Genomic DNA, 9,405 nt, shown 5'->3' on the forward strand with positions numbered 1-9,405 from the left:
AAACTATAAGCAAAACAAAACAACAGCCTATATAGAATGGGAGAAAATATTTGTAAATGATGCAACTGACAAATGTTTAATTTCCAGAATATATAAACAGCTCATACAACTTAACAACAACAAAACAACCCATTTCAAAAATGGGCAAAAGACCTAAACAAGCAATTCTCCAATGAAGATGTACAAATGACCAATAGGCATATGAAAAAAAATACTCTATATCGCTAATTATCAGAGAAATGCAAATCAAAACTACAATGAGGTATCACCAGTCAGAATGGTCATCATTAAAAAGTCCACAAACGATAAATGCTGGACAGGGTGTGGGGAAAAGGGAACCCTCCTACACTGTTTGTGGGAATGTAGTTTGGTGCAGCCATTATGGAAAACAGTATGGAGATTCCTCAAAAAACTAAAGATGGACTTACCATATGATCCAGCAATCCCATTCCTGGGCATATATCCAGAAGGAACTCTAATTTGAAAAGACACAGGCACCCCAATGTTCATAGCAGCACTATATACAATAGCCAAGACATAGAAGCAACCTAAACGTCCATCGACGGTTGACTGGATAAAGAAGTTGTGGTATATTTATACAATGGGATACTACTCAGCCATAAAAATAGTAAAATAATGCCATTTGCAGCAACATGGATGGATCTGGAGATTGCCATTCTAAGTGAAGTAAACCAGAAAGAGAAAGAAAAATACCATGTATCAGTTTTAAGATTTTTATGTAGAATCTTAACAAAGAAAAGACACTAATGAACTCATCTACAAAACAAAACAAGTTGCAGACATAGTAAACAATCTTATGGTTACTGAGGGAAAGGAGGTGGGAAGGGATAAATTTGGGTGTTCTGGATTTGAAAATATTAACTACTACATATAAAAATAGATAACAAAACAAATTTCTTCTGTATAGCACAGGGGACTATATTCAATATCTTATAATAACTTTTAATGAAAAAGAATATGAAAATAAATGTATATATATGTATGACTGGGCCATTGTGCTGTACACCAGAAATTGATACCTTGTAACTGACTATACTTCAATTAAAAAAATAAGTAAAAATAAAAATGCAGTAAGAATCACATGTGAGACAAGACACATGAAGGGCCAGGCTGGTTACAGGGAAGTAAGAGGCATGGTCCTCAGTCACAAGGGTGTCCTCACAACTCAATTGGCAAAGACAGACTCAGAAAGCTGTCTGCCAACAATGAAGCATTCGATGACCAGAATAAATAACCCGTCCTCTAAGTGACGCAGGACTTCACGGTGATGCAGAGAAGCTTTCAGGAGAAAGGAGGACTTGCTCCGAGCCTTCAGTGAAAAATAAGCATTGACCATGTGGACAAGAGTAGAGAGCATATTTCATGACAGCAAAGGAAGGGTGATGGGGGTGGATGGTCTGCAGGGAGAAGGTTTATTAAAAGCATATGCGTGAATGATAATTTTCAAATAGTCCCATTTAAATCCTTGTGCTTTACGTGCAAAGACACCTATGGACACTGTACTTGTTGCTCTTACACACCATGGACATGTATTCAAACTTATAGCTATCTTCTCAATACCATTTGGTGCTAGGCAGAATGAGAATGCTCAGTGTCGTCTCTCTACTCTGTTTTAAAGATAATTTTCAATATTAAGTTTCAGTACTCTACTGTTTGACCTTCACGATAATGCCACGATTTCTAATTAAATGTCTTATACTGAAAGGCCATTGAGTTAAACACTCTTCTTTTTTTTTTTTTTTCCTAATTTTGAGCTCATTTATATTCAATTGTAACCTTGAAATAATGAATGGCTGTCTTCCAACACTTGAAATTCATAGCTTCTTTTCAGAATATCATTCTGTCTTAATGGTTTCTTAATTCTCATCTGGAGAATTTCACAAAAATATAATTAAAAATTGAAGGAAAATTAGCAAAAAAAAATCTGTTTTATATCATTTGATATTGAACAAAGAATAAACACATGTTCAGAAACAGACTGAGAGGGGTCTCTAATAGGATTTCCTTAGTGGAAGAACTACTAAAGGATGCATTTCAAGCAGAAGACAACTGATACAACAAGGAGTGAAGGAAATGATGGGGAAAGAATTTGTTAATCATATGCAGGCAACATTTAACAAGCACAGACTTTTAAAACAAAACTGACTGTGACTAAATTTGGGAAGTATAAACACAAAGTAGATATAAAAGTCTGGGAAAAATAATGAATAGGTCAGGAGGACATAGCAGGAGTTAAAGGGTAATACATCCTTGTCTTGTTAAGGAAGAGGGCTGAGATACTGATCCACATCAGGCTCTGTTAAATCAAGTTTATAATTTAAACATAATGGACAACTGTTGAAAGAATTGAAACAGAATGGATAACTTCTAGAACCAGAGAAGGGGAATAAAGGGGGAGTCAGAAAGCCTCAAATCATCTAGATGTACAGCAATAAGAAACATGGAATTATGATGAATGTGAAATTGGGACAGGAAGGCCTCCTAAAACCAGAGAAACTAAGTTCCTTGAAGACAGTCTGAAAATAACCAATTTAAACAGCATCAAACTTTACACACTGAAAAAAGGTACGAGGAGAAGGTAGCACCACTCCATTTACATTTTTATTATGTGGCTTGTTGAGAAAGACTAAAAATAGATTGCTAGGCTCCAAGTCTGGATCAATGATTCCTTGGAGGTTTGTTTTTTTTTTTTTTTTCCTTTTTTCCTCTGGGGAAGGGGTGGTTTATATCTGCCATGTGATTTGCCAAATAGCAGAAAAAGACTTCAGAAGACATTCTATGATTACAGTTACTACCTATTAAAGGCAAAGAAGGAACGCTTTAAATTATCAGTATTGTTCCTGCAGAATAAAGAATTGTCTTCAAGTCCTGGGCTACAGGATCCCCGAACAGCCCTCTTCATTTAAACAGAGGCTTTAAATTTTAATAAATGACTCTAAGCTGTGGATTTTGTCATTCTGGCTTTGGGGAATTAACGTCTTTAAGTAAAATTGATGTGGCAAAGATACCGAAATGCATTTGACTTTCAAATGAAGGGATAGCCCTGAGATACGTCTTCTTATGAACAGACACGTGACGTGAGTATAAATAGACGTGTCTTAAATACTGAAAGCAAGCGTACCCAGGTCACAGCCGGCTTGCACTTTCTATAGATTGGGGACCTCCTATCTACAATTTCTTGCTGGAAATAGAATAACTGGATTGTTTAACACGGAGAATCCGTCCAGATGTGAACACATTAACATTTGATTTCCTTTATAGGGAGACAGCTCTTGTATCTTGTTAGGGGGTGGGTGAAGGAGACGGTCAAAGGAATCAGTGTCCAAATGCGCCAGAAGAAGCGCTATTACCTTGGCTGTAACTTTGCCCTGAGGGTCCTTGCGCACACAATTCCGGGGCACTTGAGCACTCACGGAGCAAAACTTTCAAACTTAGAAGTGTGTGTGTGTGTATAATTGAATACTACTCAGCTATAGAAAAGAATAATGCCATTTTCAACAAAATGGATGGAACTACAGACTATCATTCTAAGTGAAATAAACCAGAAAGGGAAAGAAAAACACCATATGATATCACTTATATACGGAATAAAAAAAGACACAAATGAATGTATTTACAAAACAGAATTAGACTCACAGACATAGAAAACAAACTTATGGGCAGGGGTAGGGTAAAAAAAAGAGAAAGCTTATGGTTACTAGGGGGGGAATATGAGTGGGAAGAGATAAATGGGGAGTTCAAGGCTTGCAGATACTAACTACTATATATAAAATAGCAAGTTTCTGCTGTATAACATGGGGAATTGTATTCAATGTCTTGTAGTAACCTATAATGAAAAAGAACATGAAAAGGAATGTATGTGTGTACATGTGTGACTGAAACACGACGCTGTGCACCAGAAATCGACACAACATCGTCAACTGACTGCACTTCAACCAAAAAAATAAAATAAAATAAAATAAAAAAAGAAAGGGTTGAAGTGGCTGACTTCATGTGTTTGAAGATACTGGGGGAAATTTTCTAATGTAGCAGACTCAACTTGTGTTCGAGAATGAGAAACCAGGGAACCACACATAGGTTACATGAATTTGCAACAGCAGTCATTTCTTTTAGGATAAGAAAGAAAATTAAAATTATGGGAGTCTCCATTTCGGTGTAGAATCCGTAGTTAATTTCCAAAAGAAATACATTATGCGTATTTTTTTTAAATGTCAGTATTTTTAAAGCGAGGTGGTCTATCAAGACTTGAAAATGATGATGAAAGTAGTAATTACCATTTGTGGAACAAAAAGCACAAAGCAAAATTTCATGGCAGATTTCAAAAATGCCTGATATTAAGGCTTCAAACCTCAAAAAACAATTTTGTGTAGTTTATGGGTCAGACTGACCTGCACAGCATCAATTTTAACAGGAATCAGAGATCAGAAATAGACTTAGAAAGAGACAGAACACAGCTTGGGAATATGGTCCTCGTACTAAATAAACATTACAGAGAGTTGAAACTATCATGTACAAAAGAACACAAAGCAGAGTCCTGTGCAATGCTGCATGGTTGGGGTCAGTGGTGATGACTCCAGATTTTATAAAAAAGATGACTGAACCCTAGAAGCTTATTTCTAGGCAAGCTCTCAATCAAATGAAAATGCAAAAGGAAGAGATCTTTGAATGGATGACAGATCATGTAAGGCCCCTGACAAACTCTCCAGTTTCTCCTTGATGCCAAGTAGTGCAGTCCTGAGAAAGGCCCACGAGGCGCTCTCTACTTTGCATCTTGTTGTCCCCATCTCTTAAGTCTCTGTCCCTCCTCTCTGGTCTTTCCTGGCTGCCCTTCTGCCCCACAGATGTGTTCTAACTCCACGCCTTTGCAGTCCATCATCCCACAGCTCTCTTCCCCAAATATCTACACGGCTCACTCCTTCACACCCATGAGGTCTAGACTCCAATGGCACCTCCTCAGGGGTCCCTTTCCTGGGCACTCTATGCAAAATTGTCTTTTTCTCATTCCCCGTTATTAATCTCCTTCTCCCCGTTTTATCATTCTTCACAGCATCTGTCACACAGCATGTGTAGCATATGACATGATTTGCTTATTTTATTTCTTGTCCGCCACCATCCACTGGAGTATAACTTCCAGATGTGTATCTATTTAGTTTACTGTTCCCAGACATCGGAACAGTACCACACACATAGTAGATGTTTGACATATTTTTGCTGAATGAACATTGAACACTCTGTGAGAATATTATTAGAGGATTTTCAGAGGCAGGAAGTGAGTTTTCCGGAATAGGCAGATGAATAGTGACTTAAATTGTACTTACATAAAACAAGACTTTCTAATTCTACTTTATTATTTAATCCCATATGTGTGTTTGTGTGTGTGTGTGTGTGTGTGTATGTGTATAACCTTTACTCTCTGAATGTATACAAATACAAATGGTAGTTAATTTTTAATTTCCCAGCCTAGTGATGTTAGTCTATGTTCTGAAAATTTATTTATTTCTATGTGGACCACAATAGCTCCTCAATAAGAAATCTAGAATAATTAAGATTGGCATGACCAACTATTTTTGTCTGAAAATCAATACGGCAGAACCAAGCTGGTTTCAAACTGTTTTTTTGTTTGCCAAAACATTGCCATGGCAAAAATAGGTTAGTGACTTCAAATGTAAAAACTCAAGCCATATAACAAGTCCTTTAAACCTTAAAACATTGCTTTGCCACCACATAGACTTGATTTTAGTAGATAGCTTGAGTATTTTATAACAAAATGAAAAAATAATGACTTTTCCTGGAAAAATGGTTCCAAGACAACATCTCTCCTTCTTTTTAACTGACCTGCAGACTTCTGTGAAACTCATAGACGTCATACCCTACATTTTGTAGAAAAGCAGAAAAATAAACCTAAAGATTGCAAATGAAATTTAAATGGATGTAAAAAGATAACAACATACACTTATAGAAGCAAATTCATATTGAAATGGGTTTTTCTATTTTGCAGTAAAAATATAGACTTTTCTTTTTTTCTGTATCCAAGGGAAGTAAAGACATTATTCAGCTCAAGCAGCTATTCCTTCTACTGAGTCACACAAGTAGCATCACCAATCTACTGTTTGCTAAGCAGTCATCTTTATTCCCTGTGTGTTAAAGGTCTAGCCGAACTTCAAGGGAAACTCTGATCTTCCACGTAACCATTATTATTTCTTTTTGAAAGCAAGAGGGTATTAGAGAAAAGTAGAGGCAAACTGTATTGCACCTCCCCACCCTCAGCCTCCTGTCTCCCAGCCCTAATTCTTGTTAAGGTGCACAGGATTGTTAACCTACATTGTTTTTATCCAGGTCCTCATACCAATCTGGTGGCACAGGTATCATTAGTGTCCACCCTTTAAAGGTATAGAAATTAAGGCTCAGGTGGAGGGACTATCCAGCTCCAGTCAGGCAGGATTTGGATCCAGGTCTTCTAGCTTCAGAACCCATGGCGTTCCCACTCTGTAACAGTGGTCCGTGGTCCTTGTCGACGATACACAGTGTTTCTTAAACTTGAAGCAACATCAGAATCACCTGAAGGGCTGGCTAAAGCACAGACAGCTGGGCCCCATGGCCAGAGTTTCTGATTGAGAAGGTCTAGGATGGGGCCCAAGAATATGCACCCCTAACATGTTCCCAGGTGATGCTGATGTGCTGGTCCAGGGACCGCACTTTGAGAAGCACTGTGATATATACAAACACGTACCCTCCAACCTTTGACAAAAGGATTCAGAACTCACATTCCCATCCCACAAACCTAATCCACGTGCCGTCTTTTCCATCCCGCTTCATGGCAACTCCAATCCTCCAGGAGCTCAGACCAAAGCCTTTGAAGTCATACTTGAACCCCCTATAGATGGCACAATGTAAATCCAACTTTTCACACTACGTGGCTGGAGTCTGACTGCTTCTTACTGCCTCTCCTGGTACCATCCTGACAGAGACACCATCATCTCTCACCCAGATCATTGCAGTAGACTCACATCTGATCCCCCTGCCTGTAGTTTGCTGACACCAGAGGAGCTACAGCAAGATACATTTAACGTGTAACTTTACATCACTCTTCTGCTCAAAACCTGGACGTGACTCATTTCCTCAGCGCCAGCTTCCAAGTGCTCGTAGTGAATGGCCTGTGAGACCCTCTAACACGCAGCTTTCGGAGCTCTCCAAGCTCACCGTCCACTAAGTCTCCTCCCTCAATGCCGTTGACCCCAGTCGTCCCCTCTGGCTGCAATGCTCTTTCTCCTGGTGGTCACATGAATACATTTTCCCATTTTTTGTCTTTGCTCCAATCTCCCATCTCCATGACAGCTACGCTGACCCCACCCCACTACAATCCCCACCCATATCCCCTTGTTTTATGTTTTATTTTTTCATAGCATCTTCTGCCATATAATTTGCTTCTGTATGATGTCTCTTGCTTGTTGTCTGTCTACCCATGTTAGATGCTCTGAGACGACCAGCAACCTTCGTCTGTTTTGCTCACCTCTGTGTTCCAAATCCCTGCTGGCGCCTCACACACAGCAGGCACCAATAAATATTTGTTGAATGAATAAAAGAATAATTATTCCTATTTGCCTAACAGTTCATCATACTGACAAATTCCACGCTAATGATCTTCTCTGGTATCAGCCAGCCATCGATAATCTCTCTGAAATACCGTTTAGCTCAGCTAGACACAGAAAATAAAATTATTGATAATTTCCGATTTCCATGTAAAATCAGAAATTTTCAATGACAGTGATAAACTGGAAAAAGGGCATTCATATAGTGGCATATGGACTCAAAAAACTATTAACAACAAATGTCAGCTTTGAGAAATTTGTAATCTAAAGACTGGGATATGTCCATTACAATTGCAGCTCTAATTCTTTTTAGGTAGAATAAAATATGAACAAATTATAGATTAACTCACATTCTTCTAGGGCATATTTATCATACACTCTTCTTTCAAGGGAAAAACAATATTTAAATATTGTCACCCAAAAGCAATTTTATTATATGTAGACCAGATATCAATTTGGTTATTAATTATTAAATAATCACTTTCAAAACTTTATATGATAATATAGTCCTATTTAAAATAAGTATATGTACTTACTAAGACATGAAGGCATATATATATATATATTTTTTTTTTTTTAATAAAGAAGTGGCTTACTTATGGGTTTCTGGTACCAGTCGGATACTGGGGACATCTGGGACGGGGGTCTGCCTCCCTCAGTATCTAATCCAACCTCCAGTCTAGTGTCACACCTTCTACTGCAGAGGCTGGAAATGGGGACTGTACCACGTTCCAGAGGCCTTTGCAGCTGAGGGTCTGAATGACACTTAGGTTTCATCAATAACATGCACTCCTGTGAGTCCTGAATTTAGAACCGAGGTGCATGAAAAAGAGCAGCAGGAGCCAGGCATCCATCCCGTGGTGCAGACTGGTGCCTGTGACTTTCTCTCATGCAGGCAGCTCCTCGATTATAGCAGGAGTGTCACTTACCAGGTGGCCGGCTAAGTTCTATGTTGAGGCTTTGCGAGTCCCTTCTAGAAACTCAGCCCAGTGGATTCAGCAAGCCATTTCATATCACAGATTAACCTCGATAAAGTGAAATGTTTCTTGGCAGTTTGTCTCTGACAGGAACAGAACCCCGTCTCTGGTCCCCAGTCATCAATGCAGGAGTGAGAAGAAGCTTCTGATTTCCAAAGGGGTGAAATATATCAGGATTGTGCCATATCTGGAAGGATCCCAATGCTCACTGAGTTCCTCCATCTCAACTTACAGGTAGAGGAAGTGGGAGCCAATTACTTTCTCAATTTGATTGGTGACAGAGCCAAAGCTGGACTTCAGGTGCCCCTGACAACCTGTTCAAAGCAATTCTTGCTACAATCACATAGACTTGGTCCTTAACGTATTCATTACATGGTTACTTCTGTGGCTTTGTAAAATGCACACATTGGTAGAAGAGTCAGAAAAACAGGAAAGGAAAACTTGTATGTTGCAATCAGACACCACCACTATCTTCACATATTTGAAGACAGACATTCTAGAAAGGAATGGTACAGCCACGCATTATAGGTATCAAGCAATCCCTAAAACAGGCAACAGTGAAGTCAAAGTATGCTCTCTGGAGACCACTGAATAATAAGCTCCTGAACTTAATTTTAATCTAATTCAAGACAACACATCACATTCAGATACAAGAAGATAAGACAATAGTTAGAGGGCACTGAAAATTTGTCTTGGGTTTGGTGCCTGCTGCCTTAAAGCTCAAGAAAATAAAAATTAAAAGCAAGTTGTCCTTGTAGTAACCTATAATGAAAAAGAATATGAAAACAAATATATGTATACATATGCATGACTGAAAC

At 38.6% G+C, this 9,405-nt stretch overlaps 1 protein-coding gene across 5 annotated transcripts in view; it reads right to left on the bottom strand.

The window, feature by feature from the left end:
* The window catches only part of ADGRB3 (adhesion G protein-coupled receptor B3), a 685,483-nt gene that overhangs the window by 234,373 nt on the left and 441,705 nt on the right, over window positions 1-9,405 (bottom strand). The window lies entirely within an intron of this gene.

This window comes from Camelus ferus, chromosome 8 (assembly GCF_009834535.1).
Source record: "Camelus ferus isolate YT-003-E chromosome 8, BCGSAC_Cfer_1.0, whole genome shotgun sequence".
Classification (NCBI taxonomy): Eukaryota; Metazoa; Chordata; class Mammalia; order Artiodactyla; family Camelidae; genus Camelus; species Camelus ferus.